Raw genomic sequence first — 25,333 nt, forward strand, 5'->3', positions numbered from 1 at the left:
TATTTCCAATTTATAATCACACATATAATAACATAGTTTTGTTATTCAAGAGTGAGACTGTGATAGTATTTACTGAGAGACTCTTGACAATTGTTATTCTAAGCAGCGCACAGATTATATAGCTCATACTTCGTTTTTAATCATGCTGGGCTCAGATATGAAATTATGAGGTACATATAATGTGTATTATCAATATGTGGCCCCTACATAAGTCTGTTCTTCAATAGATAAGTATCTTTACTCTTCACAAACTCTCAACACTTGATAAAGAAACAGTAAGTGGAAACATGTAACCTCTAGGGGGAGCTCAAGGCTTCTCTCTCCTCCCTCTCTGCTCTGGGGAGGATGAGGACTGGTAGAAATGGATCAAGGTCAAGGATATTATTGGGCCCAGGTGTGGGTAGGTGATCACTGACTGTGCCTAGCTAGGAGGTTAAAGGGTTTTGCATGTGCATAATGGTTTTCGTTTTGTTTTGTTTTGTTTTTTACCTTCCCTTGGAAAGCAACCTTTTGAGAATTCTTCCCTGTGGCTGGTGTCATAGGAGTGGCCCTTCCCTGGCAGGAACTGGATGGGGAAGAGAAAAAAATGATGCATGGACATACTTCAGCCTAGGCCTCAGGCCAGAGGAGCAATGGAATCCTGTGGCTTGCCATGACTCGTCCTTGCTCACTAGATCCAGGGGTTCCGCACAGGGGTGCATGGGGGATTGAGGTCAAAGTCACATGTCATTAAGCAGAGGAACTTGCCTGGGAAGTCTCTCTGTTGAGCTTTTAGGGGAGCCTAGTAGGGCTGTCAGTGGCCACAGTGGATTAATGTGTGTGGACTTGAGGATCAGGAGGCCTGACACGTCCCCTCATTAGTAATACGAGTAACATAAACAAGCACAGTAATCCAATTTATGGTATAGAAAATGTGTCCTAAGAAAATATGTATGCTATAAACATAAATACAATACTATATGTTTATGCAAATGAGTTATAAAATATAATATATTAAGGAAAGTTTCAAGTAAAGCATTACCAAACAAAACTAACTGTGGTTTATTCAACAGAATGAATGCACATGGCATAGAATCATGTCGAGGGTCGAGAGCCTTGGCCTGGAGCTTCAGGGGCTGAGGCTCATGATGTCTCATTGAATGGACTCTGCCAGTTCAGTGGATCTTCTGAAAAGAAGTTCATTTAGTGGGAGGAATAGCCTCCCCAGAGAAAAGGAACAGAAATCCTTTAGCTTCTCTGGGCTCCTGTCTTAGTTTGAATTCCCTTAAAACAGATGCTGAGATGAAGACTGGGTATAGGTCATTTATTTGCAAGGTGGTCTCAAGAATTGCAAGTAAGGGAACAAGGAGAGTGATAGAGGGGAGGAAAGGTAGTAAATGTGTGTTAATGAGCTGGTTATGCTGAAGGCAATTAACATTCAATGCTGTGTGGAGCCAGGTGAAACAACATGTGGATCACACCTCTGAATCAGCCCCCTGGAGGATGGGAAGGCTGGGGCATTTGTGCACCAACTCTTATTCCCCACTCATTCAAAATGTCCCCTTGGGCATCAGTTTACCCACATTTCTGGGTTGTGCTCATGATTCTGGAGAGTGATGTCAGAAGTGAAGGGCAAACTCTTGAAGTGGGAAGCTGTCTGCATGCCAAAGGTTGTCTGAGACTTCTAGGAAATCAAGTGTGCTGAGGGAACATAGGAAAGGGTATCAACAACATTCTCATATCAAAATTGAGACTGGTCTCGATGACCTCCAAGGCTGCTCCCAGCTTTTATGTGCAAGAATTCTCTGCTGTATGGAGTTGCCTGCACCATGGGTTTTCTATCCTTGGTGGTGGTAAGTGCCCTTCTCTAGAAGTAAGTAAGCAGATGCTTGATGACCACATGGAAGGAATGTTGTAGCATCCAATACGTGATTGACATAAGAAACTTTCAACACACTCAACACACTGTCTTAGATTGAGTTCCTAGAAAACAGACCTGTGATGAAGATTCAGGTTTGAGTGATTTAGTAATGAAATGCTTCCCAAGGAGGACAGTAAGGAAGTGTGAGAAGCAGGATAGAGAAGGGAAGGAAGCCAAAAAAGGGTTTCATGTCAAGGAAAGTCCCAGCCTCAGCCTGATCCTACAGGGAAGCTCTGGTATGTAAATCACCTCATATTCTGTGGTGAGCCCAGGCAAAGGAGAGGGTTTTCGTTCTCCCTTACCCTTCAGTCATTAACTAAGGGTCCCCTCAGGGGAATGTAAACTTAGGGAGGTATGGCACAGTTTCACACTTATGTGAATGTTGGCTCTGTTCTGATACAGATTTACAAGACTTTGTGGATGAGACCTTGGCCCTCAGGCTCCAAAAGTCCTGTCTTTGGCCCATTCTAATGCTGCTGACAGCTGACATGCAGGAGACTTAGAATTTCAGAGCTCTAACTCAGGGACTTTTTTTATAGAATAGAAATTCAAGCTTGCAAGGTACAGAATGACCCCAACCCCTCATGCAAACTGTATGGAATCTTTTCAAACTGAAGTAGATTTGGGACTAAAGACAGTAGAAATATTTCTGAAATGAAGGGATAAATCTAGCCATGCAGAGATGCAGCACAACGCTATCATAAAAAATCCACTTTTGTCCATGCCACAGCCCTGAACCTCCCGTGCACCAGATCAGAGACCCTGATAAATCTGGGCTGCTAGAAATGCCAACCAGCTCATATGTTTTCAGTGAGCAATGACAGGGAGCCAAATTGCTTTATTCCGATTAAGGAAGGGCCTCTGACTGTAAAATATACTGTGTGAAAAAAAAAAATACTGAGTTTTAGTTCACTGACACATCAATTTAAGAGAGTTATGGCTCTCACATGGAGGCCAAGCAGGTATCTCTCCACATGTATGTGCAATAAAAATTAATTGTGGCCTTTTATACAGGGCACTGTTCTCACTTGTGGGATCAGAGGGTGACCTGAGTGTCACTTTTAGTGGCAAGCCACAACACTGCAGGTGCTGGTTCTTTTCTGAAAAAACCCAGAGGGAAACCAACAGCAAAAGCCATGAACGAGCTCCATGTTTAACTTTTTGATTCTACAAAGAGATATGCAGTCATGTTATGTTTGTATTTTTCCAAGAGTATGTACATATATATGTATGTTTTATGGGTACAATGTATGTGCATCAATCAGGATCCAGACAGGAAAAGAGAAACTTCTCCAAGTCTTTCAAGTTAATTCAGGGAATTGGTTACACACGAATTGGAAGAGAGAAAAAGTCAAACAGAGAATGATGAGGCAATCCAGAGATTAACAACAGTGGGAAGCTGCTACCACCTTAAAGTCTCAAGGGATGCAGGGATGGCTTTATGGGGTTTAGGGGCTGGAGCCATCCAGGGTGAGCTTAAACCATGGTGAGAGCTCCCCAGAGAGCCGTGGCCACAGAAAGAGAGGTTGTCTTGTGGGAGCTGGGATGTCTTTGCTGCCAGAGATGCCATAGGAAACTGAGAGTGAGGGAAGTGAAATGTTCTGACTTTTCTCTTCCTCCTGCTCTCCAATCTTCCACCAGTGCCTCTCATTGGCCAAACTAAGCTGGAAACCGAAGGGCAAGGGAGTCTGGGATATGTAATTATCTGCCATAAAAGGCATAGAAGGGATGGATCTAAGAGCAGAGGGACAGTTGACAGACATGGTATATAGGTAAATATTTCTCTGTTGGTTTGTGTCCTAATTTGACAAGTCTGTAAGACTCAGTGTGAGGGTATTAATAGGTAATGCTTCTAGGAGGTAATTAGGTCATGAAGGTGGAGCCCTCATAAATAGGATTAGTGCCCTATTTACAAGAAAGAGACCAGAAAGGTATCTCATTCTTTTTCCATCAAGTGAGAATACAAGGAGAAGTAGGCTGGCTGTCTTCAGCTTAGATGCAGGGCTTCCCCATAACAAGACCATGCCAGCACCCAGATCTTGAACTTCCAAGCCTCCAGAACTGTGATAAATAAATTTATGTTGTTTACAAGCCACCTAGTCTATGGCACTTTGTTATAGCAGCTCTAACTAAGACCATATCTTACTATTAGTAGTGGTATGGCATTACTCTAAGTTCTGTGTGCCTTTGTATTTACTTCCTTGAACTAGCTCTTCCCTTGGAGGAAGGAGAGAATGTGAGATGAAAGAGAGGGGTACCAGCTCACTTCAAGACAGTCTGGAAGGGATCTCAGAGTCTCCTTTTTCTAGTCTCCTGACCTGAATTCAATCACTGGCATCCCCTCATGCTCTGGTACTGGAGCAAATGGAGGCTCTTCCAATGGAGGTATTTCTGGGGATGCAGGGCTGATCAGGGACAGAAGAAATTCTTGGGATCCTTAGTTCCAGTGAGGGGAAGTGGTCCATCAGCAGTTCCTGCACTGCCCTGTCACCCATACCCCAGCCCTGTCTCCCACACAATGGATAGAACACATGACAGCCAGCTTGCAACTGATGTGGGCAGTGGCCTAGGTGGTAAATTTAAGGGCACCTATTATTCTCTTTCTAAAAGTATCTCCCCTGACCCATTGTGTTGAAGTCTGTTCTACTGATATAAAAACACCCTTGCATGGGTGAGGGGTGAAATATTAATCCGGTGTAAGACACTAACACTGCAGAATAAAATAGTGGCCCAGACTTCTTCCTTCTATGACAAGTAGCTGAGAGCAAGAGGTTTAGAAGATTCAGGGGCAAGAAAGTCATTTTGGAACAGATGTTACTGGCCTGCAAGGCAGGGGCAGGTGGGAGAAACTTCAATAAGGACACAGGAAATGAGAAAGAAGGTTTCCATAGTAGGAGACATGAATAAAGGAGAGGGTGATAGGAGGGAATGAAGCCAAAAAAAGGTCTTCTTTCTCCAGGAGTAGCCTTGATGCCCTCAGCTCATGATCAATTGCTTCTTTAATGAAAAGAACAAACACCTAGTGCTCTCTGTGTGCCAGCATTGATCCAAGCGCATTTTGTCTTCAAAGCAATCTTTAAGGAAGTTAGTACTATTATTACCCCCCTCAAAGGGTGTTGCTGAACACCACTGCTTGCCCAAGATCATATAGCTGAGAGCGGCAGAGCTGGAATTTGAACCCAGAATGTCTGGCTCTGGAGACTGCTTTCTTAACCACTAAATTATATTCCTCCTCAAGTTAATGCAATTGAACACTAAAAAACGTTTTGAGGGGAACTTTGTATGAAGCACCGTGGAAGTTGGAAAGATGGATGAGAGATACCATTTTTACTCTTCCTCAAGGAATTTCTCCTATAATGAAGATCAGCCGGGCAGGGCTGTGAGGGGCTTTGGGAAAGCAATTCTGGGCAGTCAAGGCAGGCAGGTAGCATCTATGAAACTCATTCCCAGAAAGAGGGGCTGCAGGCATCTGGCTTTACTTGGGGACTAGACTCCTGCCCTAGATAAGCAAAAACAAGGAAGACCCAAGAGGCCTTGTGGGTATGAAGGTGAGAACCTAGCAGTAGGATGAGTTATTGACATTGGAATTCAGAGCAAGACTAAAGCTGTAGCACACTGCATCAATTAGGAATGATTTTTAAGCTGCGTCTAACAGCAAACCTAATATTGACTTGATTTTTTTTTTCATTTATTTCTTGCCTCCCTGAATCCCTCCAGCTGGGCCCATCAAGCTTGCCATCTACACATTCAGCACAGTCCTAGGTCCCAGAACAGTCTATTGAGGTAAGAAAGTTTCAATCACCCTTGGCTTCTATCCCTCAATCTGATGTGTCTTAATATGAAGCCAATTCCCCCACACTCTTTAAGCTCACCAAGAAGTTAGGAATCTCCTGGCACTGACCTCTGGGCTTCAGAACAGAGTGTCTGTTGGTAGCTTATCTCCCCTCCCCTGCAGTTCATCTTCAAGAGTTCCCAAACCCCAGCCCCAGTTAGTGTGATTATATGGGTCAAACACTCTTAGTTGTCTGCCTAGTACCCATACACCCTTCTTCCTTGCTAACAGAAATTCAATTTTGTTTGGGAGCATTATGTCATTCCCAGGCATCAGACCGTGATTTGTCTAAGCCAATAATGACAATTTTCTTCTCCATTTTCCCAGCCTCCTGGGATGCTAGGGATGTCATGTGACCCAATTCATTCCGGCCAGTAAGACGTAAGGGGAAGAAATAGGCCTATAAGAAATAGGCAAGATTTCATGGCTCTCCTTGCACTTTCACCTTGTCTGAATTTAGACTTGATGTCTATGGTTTTACCTCCTAGTTAATAGCTTCAGATCTAAGTATTTAGACTTGAAGAAAACTGAGCTATCATCTTTCCTCCCAAACTGCTCCTTCAAAAAGTTGATAGTCCTGTGATTTTACCTACATACATCAGTAACCCAGGCAAAGCTGAGAGCCATTCTGGACTGCCCCACACCCTATAAATCACCAAGTCTTATTCATTTGGCTTGTAGACTATCTCTTGAATCAGCTTTTTCTCCGTCACCACTGTCACTTCCTTAGTTCAGACATTCATTCTACCTTACCTTGATTGCTTTGATGGCCTTAATTGCTGGAACTGCTATCTGCCTCCCCTCTAAACTCTCAAATCAGTCCTCCAAAAGTGAGCTTGAGTTTCATTTCTAAAATACAAATCTGATCAGATTATTTCTCTGCATAAAATTATTCAGTTGTTCCCCAGGCTTCAGCTTAGGTCCCTAAAGACCTAACTTTAAACAGACCCCCAAAGGCATCTCTTACCATTCAAGTGTCTCAAATGCAAAGTATCCTTGGAATCATCTCTGCTGTCTCTCATGCTGTTCCTTCTACCTGGATTTGTCATTCCCTCTAATTCCTCTTTGATAAATCCTATTAGACTTTTTAACACTGGTCAATTTGTCATTCCTTCCTTTCTCAAGAAGCCTTCCTCAGCTCTCCTTTTCTGTCTACTTTAGATGTCCTCTTTTCTGTTCTACATCTACAATATCACTTATGGATCTGTAATTTCTAGCTACTTTTTAAGAGCTAATGCTCATTTAGATTTACTCATCTATTTACCAAGCTTATCACTCATCATTGCTTTTCACCTCCTACAGCTTCCTTCTGGGTTGAATTTCTGGGTTTCATTTCTGAAGTCAATACTTTAGTAATTCTTCCAGTTTAGATCATAAGTGTATGTTCTTTCAGACTTTGTTTTAAAATGTCAACATTTATTTTGCCCTCACTTTATTTCCACTTTTTGTTATGAAAAATTTCAAATATACAGAAAAGTAGGAAATATAATATAGCAAACATGCATATTCTCCATATGGATTTAACAATTGTTAACATATGCCATATTACTTCATCTATTACAGGCATCCTCACATTTTCCCTGGTGCAGAATACTTTTATTTTGCCCCTATCACTTTCTCCATTCTGCTTTTTTCTTGGGAAACTGACCTCTCTGGACTGCATCCTCACACTCCTTTACCCTCTTGCTCTTAGTTGGGTTTGGCCAATGGGAGGACTAGACAGAAGATCAGAAGATGGGCCAAGAGTGAGCAGTGGTTGTGTGTTCCCACTAGAGTCCACAGCTTCTGTCAGTAAATTGTCTAGCACTATAACCATGGCTCTTTTTTAGGTCCCAGTAACTGCTCCCTCCTGTCTCTTAAGACCTGTGATTGGGAACCCCTATAGCTCTGGGGTGCTTCAACATACTTTGTTAGTTTCCTACCTCATGACTATACTATATAGATAGTCTTTTTATTTAATCTTTCTCTATTATTCCACTTGATCTACACTTCTAAGTGTGGATATCCTAAAAAATAAGCATCTCTTAAAAAAAAAAAAAAAAAACTTTTCTCAAGATTCAGGAGAAAGTCGAAACCCAATCCGAGGAATCTAAGGAATACAGTGAAATCATACAGGAGCTGAAAGATGAAATGGCCATTTTAAGAAAGAACCAAATTAATATCATACAATTGAAAAACTCACTTCAAGAATTTTATAATACAATTGCAAGTATTAAAAGCAGAATAGGCCAAGCTGAGGAAAGAATCTCAGAGCTTGAAGACCAGTTCTCTGAACTAACTCCATCAGCCAAAAATAAAAAACAATAAAAAAAGAACAAAACCTCCGCAAAATGTGGGATTATGTAAAGAAACCAAATTCACAACTCATTGGCATCCTTGAAAGAAAATGAGAGAGGGCAAGCAACTTGGATAACATATTTAAGGAGATAATCCATGAAAACTTCTCCAACCTTGCTAGAGAGGCCAACATTCAAATTTAGGAAATGCAGAGAACCAGAACCGCTGCGAGATATTATACAAGATGACCATCTCCAAGACACATAGTCATCAGATTCTCAAAAGAAAAAGTGCTAAAGGCAACTAGAGAGAGGGGGCAGGTCATCTACAAAGGGAATCCCATCACGCTAATAGCAGATCTTTCAGTAGAAACCTTGTAAGCCAGAAGAGATTGGGGTCCTATGTTCAGCATTCTTAAATAAAAGAAACTACGATGAAAAATTTCATATCCAGCCTAACTAAGCTTCATAAGAGAAGGAGAAATAAGACATTTTTTCAGACCAGAAAATTCCAAGGTAATTCATTACCACCAGACCTGCCTTACAAGAAGTCCTTAAGAAAGTGCTAAATATGGAAATGAAAGGCCATTACTGGCTACCACGAAAACACACTTAAGTGTGTAAACCATCGACACTATAAAAGAACTACACAATTAAGTCTGCATAATAACCAGATAACAACATGATGACAGGATCAAATCCACACACATATCAATACAAACTTTCAATGTAAACAGGCAAAATGCCCCAATTAAAAGGCACAGAATGTCAAATTGGATTAGGAAGGAAGACCCAACTGTATCTCGTCTTCAAGAGAACCATCTCACATGCAATGTCACCTATAATCTCAAAGTAAAGGGATGAAGAAAAAGCTACCAAGCAAAGAGATAACAGAAAAAAAATCAGGGTTTGCTATTCTAATTTCAGACTAACCAGACTTTAAACCAGCAATGATCAAAAAGACAAAGAAGAGCATTACATAATGGTAAAGGGTTCGATTCAACAAGAAGACCCAACTATTCTAAATATATATGCACTCACCACAGGAGCACCCAGATTCATAAAACACATTCTTAGAGACTTGCAAAGGGACTTAGATAAGCACACAATAATAGTGGTAGATTTCAACACCCCACTGACAGTGTTAGACAAATCATTGAGGCAGAATACTAGCAAAGATATTCAGGAACTGAACTCGACACTTGACCAAATGGACGTAACAGACATCTACAGAACTCTGCATCCAGAAATAAGAGAATATTCATTCTTCTCATCTGCATATGGCGCATACTGTAAAGTTGACCACATGCTGATCCATAAAAGAATTCTCAGCAAATTAAAAAAAAAACAAAATCCTACCAACCACTCTCTTGGACCACAGCATAATAAAAATAGAAATCAATACTAAGGAGATCATACAAACCATACAATTACATGGAAATTTAAACACCTGCTCCAGAATGATTTTGGGGTAAACAATGAATGTTATTCAACGTATTATTAGAAGTCTTCATCAGGGCAATGAGGCAAAAGAAAGAAATAAAGTGCATCCAAATAGGAAAAGAGAAAGTCAAACTATCTCTGTTTGAAGAAAATATGATTCTACACCTAGAAAACCCCACAGTCTCTGCCCAAAAGATCCTATATCTGATAAATAATTTCAGCAAAGTTGCAGGATACAAAATCAATGTTACAAAAATCAGTAGCATTTCTTCTTTTTTCTTTCTTTTTTTAAATTATACTTTAAGTTCTGGGATACATGTGCAGAACGTGCAGGTTTGTTACATAGGTATACACATGCTATGGTGGTTTGCTGCACCTATCAACCCGTCATCGACATTAGGTATTTCTCCTAATGCTATCCCTCCCCTCATCCCCCACCCCCGACAGGCCCTGGTGTGTGATGTTCCCCTCCCTGTGTCCATGTGTTCTCATTGATCAGCTCTCACTTACAAATGAGAACATGTGGCATTTGGTTTTCTGTTCCTGTGTTAGTTTGCTGAGAATGACGGTTTCCAGCTTCATCCACGTTCCTGCAAAGGACATGAACTCATTCTTTTTTATGGCTGCATAGTATTCCATGTTGTCTATGTGCCATATTTTCTTTATCCAGTCTATCATTGATGGGCATCTGGGTTGGTTGCAAGTCTTTGCTACTCTGAACAGTGCTGCAATAAACATACGTGTGCATGTGTCTTTATAGTAGAATGATTTATAATCCTTTGAGTATATACCCAGTAACAGTATTGCTGGGTCAAATGGTATTTCTGGTTTTAGATCCTTAAGAAATCACCAAACTGTCTTCCACAATGGTTGAACCAATTTTTGCTCCCACCAACAGTGTAAAAGTATTCCTATTTCTCCACATCCTCTCCAGCATCTGTTGTTTCCTGATTTTTTAATGATTGCCATTCTAACTGGTGTGAGATGGTATCTCATTGTGGTTTCGATTTGCATTTCTCTAATGAACCTTTTCCATATTTTTATTGGCCACATAAATGTCTTCTTATGAGAAGTGTCTGTTCAGATCCTTCACCCAGTTTTTGATTTTTTTTTTTTTTCTCTTGTAAATTTGTTTAAGTTCTTTGTAGATTCTGGATATTAGCCCTTTGTCAGATGGATAGATTGAAAAACTTTTCTCCCATTCTGTAGATTGCCTGTTTGCTCTAATGATAGTTTCTTTTGCTGTGAAGAAGCTCTTTAGTTTAATTAGATCCCATTTGTCAATTTTGGCTTTTGTTGCCACAGCTTTTGGTGTTTTAGTCATGAAGCCTTTGCCCATGCCTATTTCCTGCATGGTATTGCCTAGGTTTTCTTCTAGGGTTTCTATGGTTTTAGGTCTTACGTTTAAGTCTTTAATCCATCTTGAGTTAATTTTTTATAAGGTGTAAGGAAGGGGTCCAGTTTCAGTTTTCTGCATATGGCTAGCCAGTTTTCCCAATACCGTTTATTAAATAGAAAATCTTTTCCCCTTTGTTTGATTTTGTCAGGTCTATCAAAGATCAGATGGTTGTAGATGTGTCGCATTATTTCTGAGGCCTCTGTTCTGTTCCATTGGTCTATATATCTGTATTGGTACCAGTACCAAGCTGTTTTGATTACTGTAGACTTTTAGTACAGTTTGAAGTCAGGTAGTGTGATGCCTCCAGTTTTGTTCTTTTTGCTTAGGATTGTCTTGGCTACATGGGCTCTTTTTTGGTTCCATATGAAACTTAAAGTAGTTTTCTCTAATGCTGTGAAGAAAGTCAATGGTAGTTTGATGGGGATAGCATTGAATCTATGAATTACTTTGGGTGTATGCCATTTTCACAATATTGATTCTTCCTATCCATGAGCATGGAATGTTTTTCCATTTGTTTGGATCCTCTCTTATTTCCTTGAGCAGTGGTTTGTAGTTCTCCTTGAAGAGGTCCTTCACATCCCTTGTGGGTTCTATTCCTAGGTATTTGATTCTCTTTGTAGCTATTGTGAATGGGAATTCACTCATGATTTGGCTCTTTGTTTGTCTATTACTGGTGTAGAGGAATGCTTGTGATTTTTGCACATTGATTTTGTATTCTGAGACTTTGCTGAAGTTGCTTATCAGCTTAATGAGATTTTGGGCTGAGACAGTGGGGCTTTCTAAATATATAATCATGTCATCTGCAAGCAGAGACAATTTGACTTCCTCTCTTCCTACTTGAATACCCTTTATTTATTTCTCTTGCCTGATTGCCCTTGTCAGAACTTCCAATACTATGTTGAATAGGAGTGGTGAGAGAGGGCATTCTTATCTTGTGCCAGTTTTCAAAGAGAATGCTGCCCGGTTGCGGTGGCTCAAGCCTGTAATCCCAGCACTTTGGGAGGCCGAGAAGGGCGGATCACGAGGTCAGGAGATCGAGACCATCCTGGCTAACACGGTGAAACCCTGTCTCTACTAAAAATACAAAAAATTAGCCTGGCGAGGTGGCGGGAGCCTGTAGTCCCAGCTACTCGGGAGGCTGAGGCAGTAGAATGGCGCGAACCCGGGAGGCGGAGCTTGCAGTGAGCTGAGATCTGGCCACTGCACTCCAGCCTGGGCGACAGAGCTAGACTCCGTCTCAGAAAAAAAAAAAAAAAGAGAGAGAGAGAATGCTTCCATCTTTTGCCCATTCGGTATGATATTGGCTGTGGGTTTGTCATAAATAGCTTTTATTATTTTGAGAAATGTTCCATCAATACCTAGTTTATTGAGAATTTTTGCATGAAGGGGTGTTAAATTTATCAAAGGCCTTTTCTGCATCTATTGAGATAATCATGTGGCTTTTGTCATTGGTTCTGCTTGTGTGATGGATTACATTTATTAATTTGTGTATGTTGAACCAGCCTTGCATCCCAGGGATGAAACTGACTTGATCGTGGTGGATAAGCTTTGATGTGCTGCTGGATTCAGTGTGCAGTATTTTATTGAGGATTTTCGCATTGATGTTCATCAGGGATATTGGCCTGAATTTTTTGTTGTTGTTGTGGTTGTTGTTGTTGTTGTGCCTCTGCCAGGTTTTGGCATCAGGATGATGCTGGACTCATAAAATGAGTTAGGGAGGAGTCCCTCTTTTTCTATTGCTTGGAATAGTTTCAGAAGGAATGGTACCAGCTCCTTTTTGTACCTCTGGTATAATTTGGCTGTGAATCCATCTGGAAGAACTTGTTATTGGTCTATTCCGGGATTCAACTTCTTCCTGGTTTAGTCTTGGGAGGGTGTATGTGTCCAGGAATTTATGCATTTCTTCTAGATTTTCTAGTTTATTTGCATAGAGGTGTTTAGAGTATTCTCTGATGGTAGCTTTTATTTCTGTAGGATCAGTGGTGATATCCCCTTTATCATTTTTTATTGTGTCTATTTTATTCTTCTCTCTTTTATTCTTTATTAGTCTGGCTAGCCATCTATCCATTTTGTTAATCTTTTTAAAAAATCAGCTCCTGGATTTATTGATATTTTGAAGTGTTTTTTTTTTTGTCTCTATCTCCTTCAGTTCTGCTCTGATCTTAGTTATTTCCTGTTGTCTGCTAGCTTTTGATTTGTTTGCTCTTGCTTCTCTACTTCTTTTGACTGTGATGTTAGGGTGTTGAATTTAGATCTTTCCTGCCTTCTTCTGGGCATTTAGTTCTATAAATTTCCCTCTAAACACTGCTTTAGCTGTGTCCCAGAGATTCTCATACAATGTGTCTTTGTTCTCACTGGTTTCAAAGAACTTATTTGTTTCTGCTTTAATTTTGTTATTTACCCAGTAGTCAACCAGGAGCAGGTTGTTCAGTTTCCATGTAGTTGTGTGGTTTTGAGTGAGTTTCTTACTTCTGGGTTCTAATTTGATTGCACTGTGGTCTGAGAGACTGTTTGTTATGATTTCCATTCTTTTGCATTTGTCAAGGAGTATTTTACTTCTAATTATGTGATTAATTTTAGAATTAGTGCAATGTGGTGCTGAGAAGAATGTATATTCCATTGATTTGGGGTGGAGAGTTCTATAGATGTCTATTAGGTCCACTTGGTGCAGAGCTGAGTTCAAGTCCTGAATATCCTTGTTAATTTTCTGTGTCATTGATCTGTCTAATATTGACAATGGAGTGTTAAAGTCTCCCACTATTATTGTGTGGGGGTCTAAGTCTCCTTGTAGGTCTCTAAGAATTTGCTTTATGAGTCTGGGTGCTCCTGTATTGGGTGCATATATATTTAGGATAGTTAGCTCTTCCTGTTGAATTGATCCCTTTACCGTTATGTAATGCCCTTCTTTGTCTCTTTTGATCTTTGTTGGTTTAAAGTCTGTTTTATCAGAGACTAGGATTGCAACCCCTGCTTTTCTTTTGCTTTCCATTTGCTTGGTAAATATTCCTCCATCCCTTTATTTTGAGCCTATGTGTGTCTTTGCACATGAGATGGGTCTCCTGAATACAGCACACCAATGGGTTTTGACTCTTTATCCAGTTTGCCAGTCTGTGTCTTTTAACTGGGGCATTTAGCCTGTTTCCATTTAAGGTTAGTATTGTTATGTGTGAATTTCATTCTGCCATTATGATGCTAGCTGGTTATTTTGCCTGTTAGTTGATGCAGTTTCTTCATAGTGTCAATGGTCTTTACAATTTGGTATGTTTTTGCAGTGGCTGGTACCGGTTTTTCCTTTCCATGTTTAGTGCTTTCTTCAGGAGCTCTTGTAAGGCAGGCCTAGTGGTGACAAAATCTCTCAGCATTTGCTTGTCTGTAAAGAATTTTATTTTTCCTTCGCTTATGAGGCTTAGTTTGGTTGGATATGAAATTCTGGGTTGAAAATTATTTTCTTTAAGAATGTTGACTATTGGCCCCCACTCTCTTGTGGCTCATAGGGTTTCTGCAGAGATATCCGCTGTTAGTCTGATGGGCTTCCCTTTGTGAGTAACCCAACCTTTCTCTCTGGCTGCCCTTAACATTTTTTCCTTCGTTTTAATCTTGGTGAATCTGACGATTATGTGTCTTGGGGTTGCTCTTCTCAAGGAGTACCTTTGTGGTGTTCTCTGTATTTCCTGAATTTGAATGTTGGCCTGTCTTACTAGGTTGGGAAAGTTCTCTTGGATAATATCCTGAAGAGTGTTTTCCAACTTGCTTCCATTCTCTCCGTCACTTTCAGTTACACCCATCAAACACAGGTTTGGTGTTTTCATATAGTCCCATATTACTTGGAGGCTTTGTTCATTTCTTTTCATTCTTTCTACTCTAATCTTGTCTTCATGCTTTATTTCATTAAGTTGATCTTCAATCTCTGATATCCTTTCTTCTGTTTGATCAATTTGGCTATTCATACTTGTGTATGCTTCACAAAGTTCATGGCTGTGTTTTTCAGCTCCATCAGGTCATTTATGTTCTTCTCCAAATTGGTTGTTCTAGTTAGCAAGTCCTCTAACCTTCTTTCAAGGTTCTTAGCTTCCTTGCATTGAGTTAGAACATGCTCCTTCAGCTCAGAGGAGTTTGTTATTACCTACCTTCTGAAACCTACTTCTGTCAATTTGTCAAATTCATTCTCCACCCAGTTTTGTTCCCTTGCTGGCTGGGAGTTGTGATCCTTTGTAAGAGGAGAGGCATTCTGATTTTGGCAATTTTCAGCCTTTTTGCACTGGTTTTTCCTCATCTTCATGGATATCCACGAAGACTTTTGGTCTTGGATGTTGGTGACCTTTGGATGGGGTTTCTGTGTGGACGTCCTTTTTGTTGATGTTGATGCTATTCCTTTCTGTTTGTTAGTTTTCCTTCTAACAGTCAGGCCCCTCTGCTGCAGGTCTGCTGGAGTTTGCTGGAGGTCCACTTTAGACCCTGTTTGCCTGGGTATCACCAGCAGAGGCTATAGAACAGCAAAGATTGCTGCCTGTTCCTTCCTCTGGAAGCCTCGTCCCAGAGGAGCACCCACCAGATGCTAGTCGGAGCTCTCCTGTATGAGGTGTCTATTGACCCCTGCTGGGAGGTGTCTCCCAGTCAGGTGACATGGGGTTCAGGACCCACTTGAGGAGGCAGTCTGTCCCTTAGCAGAGCTCAAGTGCTGTGCTGGGAGATCTGCTGCTCTCTTCAGAACTGGAAGGCAGGAACGTTGAACTCTGCTGAAGCTACACCCACAGCCACCCTTTTCCCCAGGTGCTCTGTCCCAGGGAGATGGGAGTTTTATCTATAAGCCCCTAACTGGGGCTGCTGCCTTTCTTTCAGAGATGCCCTGCTCAGAGAGGAGGAATCTACAGAGGCAATCTGGCTACATTGGCTTTCCCGAGCTGTGGTGGGCTCCACCCAGTTAGAACATCCCAGTGGCTTTGCTTACACTGTGAGGGGAAAACCGCCTACTCAAGCCTCAGTAATGGCAGATGCCCCTCCCCACACCAAGTTTGAGTGTCCCGGTGGACTTCAGACTGCTGTGCTGGCAGCGAGAATTTTCAGCCAGTGGTTCTTAGCTTGCTGGGCTCTGTGGGAGTGGGATCCGCTGAGCTAGACCACTTGGCTCCCTGGTTTCAGCCCCCTTTCCAGGGAAGTGAATGGCTCTGTCTTGCTGGCTTTCCAGGTGCCACTGGGGTATGAAAAATATCTCCTGCAGCTAGCTCAGTGTCTGCTCAAATGCCCATCCAGTTTTGTGCTTGAAACCCAAGGCCCTGGTGGTGTGGGTACCTGAGGGAATCTCCTGGTCTGCAGGTTGTGAAGACTGTGGGAAAAGTATATTATCTGGACCAGAGTGCACCGTTCCGCATGGCACAGTCCCTCACGGTTTCCCTTGGCTAGGGGAGGGATTTCCCCAACCCCTTGCACTTCCCGGGTGAGGTGATGCCACATCCTGCTTCAGCTAGCCCTCCATGGGCTGCACCCACTGTCTAACCAGTCCCAATGAGCTGAACCAGGTGCCTCAGTTGGCAATGCAGAAACCACCCACCTTCTGTGTTGATCTCACTGGGAGCTGCAGACCAGAGCTGTTCCTATTCAGCCACCTTGCCAGTCACCAAAAATCAGTAGCATTTTTATACACCAATAACATCCAAGCTGAGAGCCAAATGAAGAATGCAATCCTATTCACAATAGCCACAAAAAGAATAAAATACCTAGGGATACAGCTAACCAGGAAGGTGAAGGATCTCTACGATGAGAATTACAAAACTCTGTTGAAAGAAGTCAGTCATGACACCAACAAATGGCCAAACATTTCATGCTCATGGATAAGAAGAACCAATACTGTTAAAATGTCCATACTGCCCAAAGCAATTTACAGATTCAATGCTATTCCTATCAAACTACCAAAGGCATTCTTCACAGATTTAGAATAAAACTATTTTAAAATTCATGTGGAACCAAAAAAAAAAAAAAAAAAAAAAAAAAAAAAGGCCTGAATAGCCATAGCAATCCCAAGCAAAAAGAACAAAGCTGGAGGCATCACATTACTCACCTTCAAACAATACTACAAGGCTACAGTAACCAAAATAGCATGATACTGATACAAAAACAAACACATAGACCAATGTAATAGAATAGAGTCCAGAAATAAAGCTGTACACCTGCAACCATCAGACCTTCAACAAAGTGGACAAAAGCATGCAATGGGGAAAGGGCTCCCTATTCAATAAACAGTGTTAGGATAACTGGCTAGCCATATGCAAAAGATTGAAACTGGACTCCTTCCTTATATCATATACAAAAATAAACTCAAGGTGGACTAAAGACTTAAATGTAAAACCCAAAACTATAAAAACCCTGGAAGGTAACCCAGGCAATACCATTCTGTACATAGACCCTGGCAAAGATTTCATGATGAAGACACCAAAAGCAATTAGAATTAAAACGAAATTTGACCAATGGGACTTAATTAAACTAAAGAGCTTCTGCACAGCAAAAGAAACGTCAACAGAGTAAACCCACGACCTACAGAATGGGAGAAAACACTTGCAAACTATGCATCTGACAAAGGTTTAATATCCAGTATCTATAAGAAACTTAAACAAATTAACAAGGGAAAAGCAAAAACTTCATTTAAAAAGTGGACAAAAGACACAAATAGGCACTTTTCAGAAGAAGACATACATGTGGCCAACAAGCATATGAATAAATGCTCAACATCACTAATCATTACAGAAATGCAAATCAAAACCACAACGATATGGCTATCTCACACCGTTCAGAGCGGCTATTAAAAGTAAAAAAATAAATAACAGATGTTGGAGAAGTTGCAGAGAAAAGGGAAAATTTATACACTGCTGTTGGGAATGTAAATTATTTCAGCCATTGTGAAAAGCAAATTGGTGATTTCGCAAAGAACTTAGAACTACCATTTGACCCAGCAACCCCATGATTCTGTGTATGTCCAAAGGAATGTAAATTGTTTTGCCATAAAGACACATGCATGGGTATATTCAATGCAGCACTATTCACAAAAGCAAAAACATGGAATCAATCTAAGTGCCCATCAATGGTAGACTGGATAAAAAAAAGTGGTACATATGTACCATGGAATACAATGCAGCCTTAAAAAAGAATAGGATTATGTTCTTTGCAGCAGCATAGATGGAGCTGAAGGTCATTATCCTAAATGAACTAACACGGAAACGGAAAACCAAATACTGCATGTTTTCACTTATAAATGGGAGTTAAACATTGAGTATACATTGACACAAAGAAGGGAAGAGCAGACACCAAGGCCTACTTGAGGGTGGAAGATGGGAGGAAGGTGAGGATTGAAAAACTACCTGTTGGGTACTATGCTTATCTGAGTGACAAAATAATCTGTACACCAAACCCCCATGTCACACAGTTTACCTATATAACAAACCTGCACATGTACCCTTTAATCTAAAATAATAGTTAAAGAAATAAAGTTAAAAGAGTTAACACACACACACACAGAAAGTTTTTGAACATGAACATAATATTATTATCATACAAACCAAATAAAATTATGGTTAATTCTGTAATATCATCTTACATCCAGTCTATATTCACATTTCTCCAATTGTTCCAAAAATGGCTTTTATAGCTAATTCATTCAAATCGAAACTCAACCCAAGGATCACATATGGCATTTAGTTGTTATGTCTCTTAAATCCCTTTTAATCCAGAAGAGCCCCCTTATTCCTTTCTTTTTAGGTTAAACGTTTTAACAAGAATACTTCATAGGTGACACTACCTATTTCATATTGCACCATATCAGGAGGCACATGTGGACTCACTATTAGTAATGCTAAGTTTGATCACTGTCAATCTCACTCTTGAGTGATAGTTGAGATGGGTATAAAATTCTGAATTAATAACTCTTTCTCCCTCTGCTCTTCAGGCATTTTTTCTTCTGGCCTCTACTGATGCTGCTGCAAAATCTGCTGCTGTCATTTAATTGTTGCTCCTTGTAAATGCTTTTCCTTTTCTCTTGATCTGTCTTTGAGATTTCTTCTTTGTCTTTGCTATTCACTATGATACATCTAATTGTAGATTAATTTTCATTTACCTCAGGACTCATTGTGCTTTTGAATCTGAGGATTCATATATTTCATTAATTCTGAAAAGTTCTCTGCCATTTTGTATACCTTTTAACCACACCCTTACATTCTCTATTCTGTGTTCCTGGAGACATTATTAGATATTCATTGAAACTTCTCATTATATCTTCCATGTTCTCTCTTTTATTTTCCTGTCCTTTCATCTCACTATACATCGTAGGTGCTTTCTTCTGCTCTATGCAGAGGTTCACAAATCCTTTCTTTGGTTCTGTGTCTTATTGTGTTCAACAAATCTATCATATTTTTAATTTCGGTAAATCTTTATTTTTCATTTTCAGAAATTCTATTTGTTTGTTTTTTGAATGTATCTGCTTCGTTTTTATATACTGTCACATTCTTTAATTATGACATACTTCTTTTATTGATTTAATTATTTTAAATTTGTTAACAGTCTTACTCAGTTGTTGTATTGCTTCATGTTCTTACAGTGCTTATTTATTATTTTATTTATGTGTTATTTTGCTAACTCTTCCTCATGTGAATCATGTCCTCATATGACTTGTAATGTTGTTTTTGTTTGTTTGTTTGTTTTGTGAAGTCATCTTCAGCAGTCTTTCTTAGGTGGTTGCATAGGAGGCTTTTTCACCCTGGAGTGTGGCAGTATTGCTATAGAGAAGTTTTGCCTTTGTTTTCTAGGGCCAGCTTTTATGTAATGTTATGCCTTGAGGTATTCCTATATCATACATATAGTGTAAATTTACACTCCAGATGGCTTTGAATTCTTATAAGGGACTTTTTATTTACTACCCAGAGCTCTGGGAAAAGAGAGGAGGATACTTGCCACTATCCTGGACTGATGGCAAAGTTGTCCACTACCCTTTTTCATTCTTACAAGGTATCAGTTTTATGCAAATATCTGTTTCAGCTCTCTTATATTATGAGGGCCCAAAACCATATTTTCTAACTTCACATCCACACTCAAACTCTAACCCCTAATTACTAAGGCCTATCCATATTCTTTCTGATAAAAGTCTGGATGCTGCAGCATCAATTCATGAGTTTATTATTCAAACTTCACTTTTAATTTGAGCCTGGCACTTCAGGAGTTTCATTTCTTTCATTTCCAGCCTGTATTAATTTTTGTATTATTATATTACTGTAATTCCCTGAACTTTCTAGGCATTACTGTTATTGTCTGTCTGATTTGTTGTCTTCCTGTCTAGGCTGTAAGCACTTTGAAGGCATCATCTATGACAGATTCAACCCCATATTCCCCAAGTTTCACAAAATTCCTGGCAGATAATGGGTATTCAATAAATGTATTTTTAATATCTGAATGAATAAATTTAATAGTAATTGTGAAATTTAATGTATTCCTAGGCATGAATCTACAATTAATATTCCTTTCTGTGAAAGTTTATCATTATTACACTTCGACTCATTGTATTGTAGAGTCTGGATATTGGCTTCATATGTTTGTATCTGTTCTTTCTATGTTTTAAAAGAAAGCTTTTTTTATATTTTAGAAGAAAACATTTATTATTTATATTACCTTGTTTTCTCTTAAGTGTTTTCTTACTATTTGTTAGTATACTACAATATAACAGTTAATTCCACTTAGTCTAAAAAGTAAATAATAATAAAAACTTCTGTCTGTAAGGGGGAAAAAAACCCACCGCAGCTAGCTCCAAAAAGAAGGAGGTTCACTTGTCAATGCACAGATCTCACAAAATCTCAAGAGCAGGAAATGGAGACCAGCAAGTCTGCTATAAACTGGAACTAGGAATGAAAATTCAGGAACTGAGGGACTCACTCTATCTGAGGGGCCATATGATATCTTTCATCCAGGACTCTCTCCATGAGCCTTCTTCAGGCTCCCTCTCGATGGGAGGGAGCCTTCACTTACCCAATATGCCTACTCTATCACAGCCAACCGAGTCCTGAATCTATAAGCCCTTGCAAGTTTCAGTATCAACTACAGATGGGAACAAGACTTTTCCTTTTGCTTCAAGTTTTGTAGAGTCACAGTTTAATTGGCTCAACATAGCTTATGGAAGACCTACTGACCCGCTCTACCACCATAAGTCAGGTGACCATTTTTGGTCTAGTCAACTCTGGGGCAGGAAGTGTGTTGAGTTCCCTGGCCTGCTGCCTACTCAGCAGGGTACAGGCATAGGGAGAGCCTGTCTAGTGTGATTTTCCAGAACATTTATGCTGTCTGAAACAAGTTGGGGTATGCACACAGAAGCTAGAGGGGTTAATATGGGTTTACAGAATAAATGAATGATTGAATGAATGAAGGTGCATATGGGGGTGATTCAGCAAGAATCCCTACAGGAAAATCATAGCCCTGTTCCCAAGCAGCATCAAGGCATGACTTCATTTGAATTAAAACATCAACTTAACCTCATCCACTCCTGGGACCCTAAGCACATCCACCCCAAAACTTCCAAGCACTTGTTCTTGTAAAAGCTAGAATGAGACATAAGCCATAGAATCAGAGACTATTTAACAGAGGATAGTACCCTAGAGGCTATTATGAGGCTTATTTCCTTTTGCTTCATATCTTTGTTATTTGTGTAAATGTCTGTCTCCCCCAATAAATGTTAGACTCCTCGAATGCCAGAAATGTGTCCCACATGACATCTATGTTCCTAAAGCACCAAATACCTTGTCTTGCTCATATATTTGCCTGGCTTCAAATCCTAGTCTAGCAATACTGGGAATACTGGTTGTGTAACTTTAGCCACTCCATCTCAATTTCCTCATCTGTAGATAATGGATAATAATAGTACCTACCTCATAAGATTGTCATGAGGATTAAATAGCTAATACGTGGCAAATAATTTAGAACAGTTCGTGGCACAATTGTAATCTTGTAATCAACGTCAGCCACTGCTAATAGGTGTTGTTTTTAGACTGAGCTGACTTTCCAAAGACTCCTGAGACATCTTTTGACTGATCTCTGCATTGGTATTGCTGTTTATCTACCTCATTTGGGACAGCTGTGACTGTACAACCTCATGGACCCTACTGGCATCTAGAGGTCACTGTTGAGGACATAAGCTGTGTCCAGTCAAAATTAAATTTCAGGCAAAGTTTTGTCACTGGGTCTTGATCCTAGTACACTGTCTTAGGACCCAGGCCCTTTCTCACCTGAGGATGCACCCTCATGTTGTCTGAAAGCTGTGAAGTCCCCTCTACATAGGCACATGTGCACACACACACACACACACACACACACACACACAACCTGGAGCACACGGCCTGCTGCCTGCCCTTGCTCTTGTCACTCTTGCTGAGTCCTGGTTCCCCAGGGCCTCTTTTGCCCTGTTCCCTACCACCCCTCCACCCTCCCATTAATAATCTTACATCTCTTGATTCTCCTCTCTCTCTGCCTTCCCAGGTGACAAATAACTCCCTTGGTGGAACTTCCACATGAATAAGAAAGAGGAGAGTACTTTTCTTCCCCCTGCCAAGTTATATGCGTGCATTTTTACAAGAGCTATGGGAAGATAACCTGCCTTTATCTTATTCAAAGGAATGAATCCAATGATGTACATCTGTCTTAGCTTGTTTCTTCTGGAAGCAGAACGTGAGACCTAGACTTGCGTGCAGGGCATTCATTTGAGAGGTGATCCCAGAGAGAGGCAGCACAATGAAGAAGACAAAAAAGGGGGAAAAGCCAATAAAATAGAAGTGTGTTTTAGGGTTCCTTCCACAGGGAATCAGGATTTGACTCTGCTAGGACATCCTGGGAAGCGTATGGATGCTTCCGGGTTTGTCCACCTGAAAGAAAGGAGGCAGGAGCATTTATCCCCGGTTCCTGTCCTGCATTGATTGAAGATTGCCCCTGCAGGTGTTAACTTTGCACTTCTGGGTTTTACTTGTGCACAAGCCAAGAGTGCTATTGCAGCCTAGAATAGAAAATGGAAAGACTAGAGGTCTGTACATGAGGTGGAATGCTGCCAGTTGGAGGTGAGTCTGAGCTCACAAGAAACTGACTGCCTTTAGTTGAGGCTTGCCAGAGGATGCGGCTCTGCACACTAGAGTGTCTGAGACCACATTGCAGGCCAGGTGGAGGATATGTGAGTATAAGCATCAGAGAGGCAGTAGATAGGGCCCATCCTCTTTGTATAAGAGACATCTAGCTGAGAATAGAGAGGAGGGTAGTAATTGTCCCCTTACACCACCACCTCCTTGCCCTTGCTGCCTGTTCTTTTTTGGAGGACAACAGGGGCCCCAGACTGAATCAAACACAGCTCCAACCTGTCTGGAGTCCTGAAGCCTGGCTAAGCATGGCAGCACTAGGGCCTAACAGCCCATCCTACCAAGTTGCAAAGTTTGTCTGGATTCAGAGCTGACACTGTATGACCAGCCTCCCAGATTTCAGGGTTGGCTGTGCTTTTGTGTCCATTTTCACCAAAAGCAACTCATGGCCTGGTCAAAGGAGCAGCAGAACGGTCCTAAAGGGTTCCATCTGAAATGATCATCATTTCTCTTCCTCTGGGGATCTGAGAAACTTCAGGCCAGCCCACCAGACTCAGACAGAAGCCCCCTGATCTCTGGAAGGTCCTGTTTTATCAGTCTGAGAGACCCCAAGCTGGGTGACTGGAAACTGACATGCCTTCTATTTATTTATGAAATTTGTAACTGTGGAAATTAGCCTTAGAAGTTGTAGACCCATTACTATTAGCTTTATCGTCCTCCTAAGACATACCCTGAGGCATCCTCCAGATTGAATCCTATTGTGCTTTGCAATAAACCCATAATTGATAATGCCACGGAGCTTTAATATGGATGGAGAAATGAAATCTAGAAAGTAAATACATTCAGAATTTTGCTAGCAGGCTGAATTTAAAACTGATTTTCTGAACCTACCAGGATTATTCCTCCTCAATAATGATTTAATTTGAGTGAGCCACCCTGAGAGCTCTTGTGGGTGTGGGGAGGGAGGACAAGTGTAGCCTGGTTTCTCACAGGGGCCCCTTAAAGAACTTTATCCTGCATTTTGCACCTGTAAGTTTGTGAAGATAAAATTAAACTCTGAAATTATACATGATGGGCCAGTAAATAACACAGGCATCCAGGCCCTGGCTGCTGTTCCAGTGTCCTGATGCAATCACCTGTCACTAACGCTGTCAGCAGAGGGACACTGATTCGGTTCGCTTCCACAAGGCAAGCAATTATGCTGTGTTCCGACATGAGCAGGGCAGGAGCAGGGAGGGACAGGTCACAGAAAGGAAGGCTGTCTTCATAACTCCTGGCCTGGAAAGAGCCACTCTGGCTGCAGGTGTTGGGAGAGGCTCCATAGGTGGTCTGCTGGCTGCCTCTTAGGAGAACAGAGCCCTGAGGAAATCCATTTCACTTGACTCCTAATAGACTTTCAGGGAGACAGGATAAGAGAGTCCAGATTGCCACCTTCTCTTGATCACTTGCCATCAAAGAGAGGGTTAGCAATCAGTTATCCACTGGATGGGATTGTGTGATTCAAAGTTTGACTTCTGGAGCCAGACTGCCTAGGCTCAAGTCCTGGCTTTATCACTTGATAATGGTGTTGCCTTGGAACAATTGTGTAACCTCTCTCTGGGCCTCAGTTTCTTGAATTGTAAAAGTGGGATGTGGAAGATTCAATTGTCCAGGAAGCCAATCCTAAGATGGAGACTGGCATGGAGGAAGGTTATTAGGGCACACTCTCCAGACCAACACTTGTGAAAGGGTAGGGAAGGAAGCAGTGTGGGCCGACGGAGAAGTGCAGATGTAAAGGAGTCACATCAATGAACGCTTCAGCAGACCTCCCTCTTGGGGGGGATCTGACATTGGGATGATCCAGGGTTGGGGGTTCAGGGTTGAGCCTTTGTACTCCTGTATTGATCAGTAGTTGCATGAAGTTTGCTGACTCTTTTGAACTGAGTCATTCTTGAAGAGACTGATAGCTTAGGACCATCTGCAGACAGCCATCCCAGCAAGAGGGTGGGGAGAGGGGCAGAGAAAAAGAAACTCTTGCTCCTAAAGAGGTTGGGAGATTTGAGGGAGGCATACAGTTTTCACTGCAGACCATAAATACAATAACATACTTCACAAACTTAGGTGGCTTAATATGCATACAGTGCTGATGAGAGCAGTGCCTGGAACAAAGTAGGTGCCATGGAAGGAAGTGTTAGCTGTTTTTATTATAAGGTGCTCAGACCTCTTCCCATTTAAAGAACCCATGCAATTGGCTATAACAGTGCGGGCAATTTTATGGGGAGTGTGCATAACAGTATGAGAGGAAACGTTAAGGAGCAGCAAGCTTTTGTTCTGGGTTCAGATGGCCTACATTTATTCCCAACACTTACTGTGAGGAGAAGCAGGATCTGTGTGTGGAGGTGACATCCCTAACAGAGATGA

Source organism: Rhinopithecus roxellana, chromosome 7 (assembly GCF_007565055.1).
Source record: "Rhinopithecus roxellana isolate Shanxi Qingling chromosome 7, ASM756505v1, whole genome shotgun sequence".
NCBI classification, from domain to species: Eukaryota; Metazoa; Chordata; class Mammalia; order Primates; family Cercopithecidae; genus Rhinopithecus; species Rhinopithecus roxellana.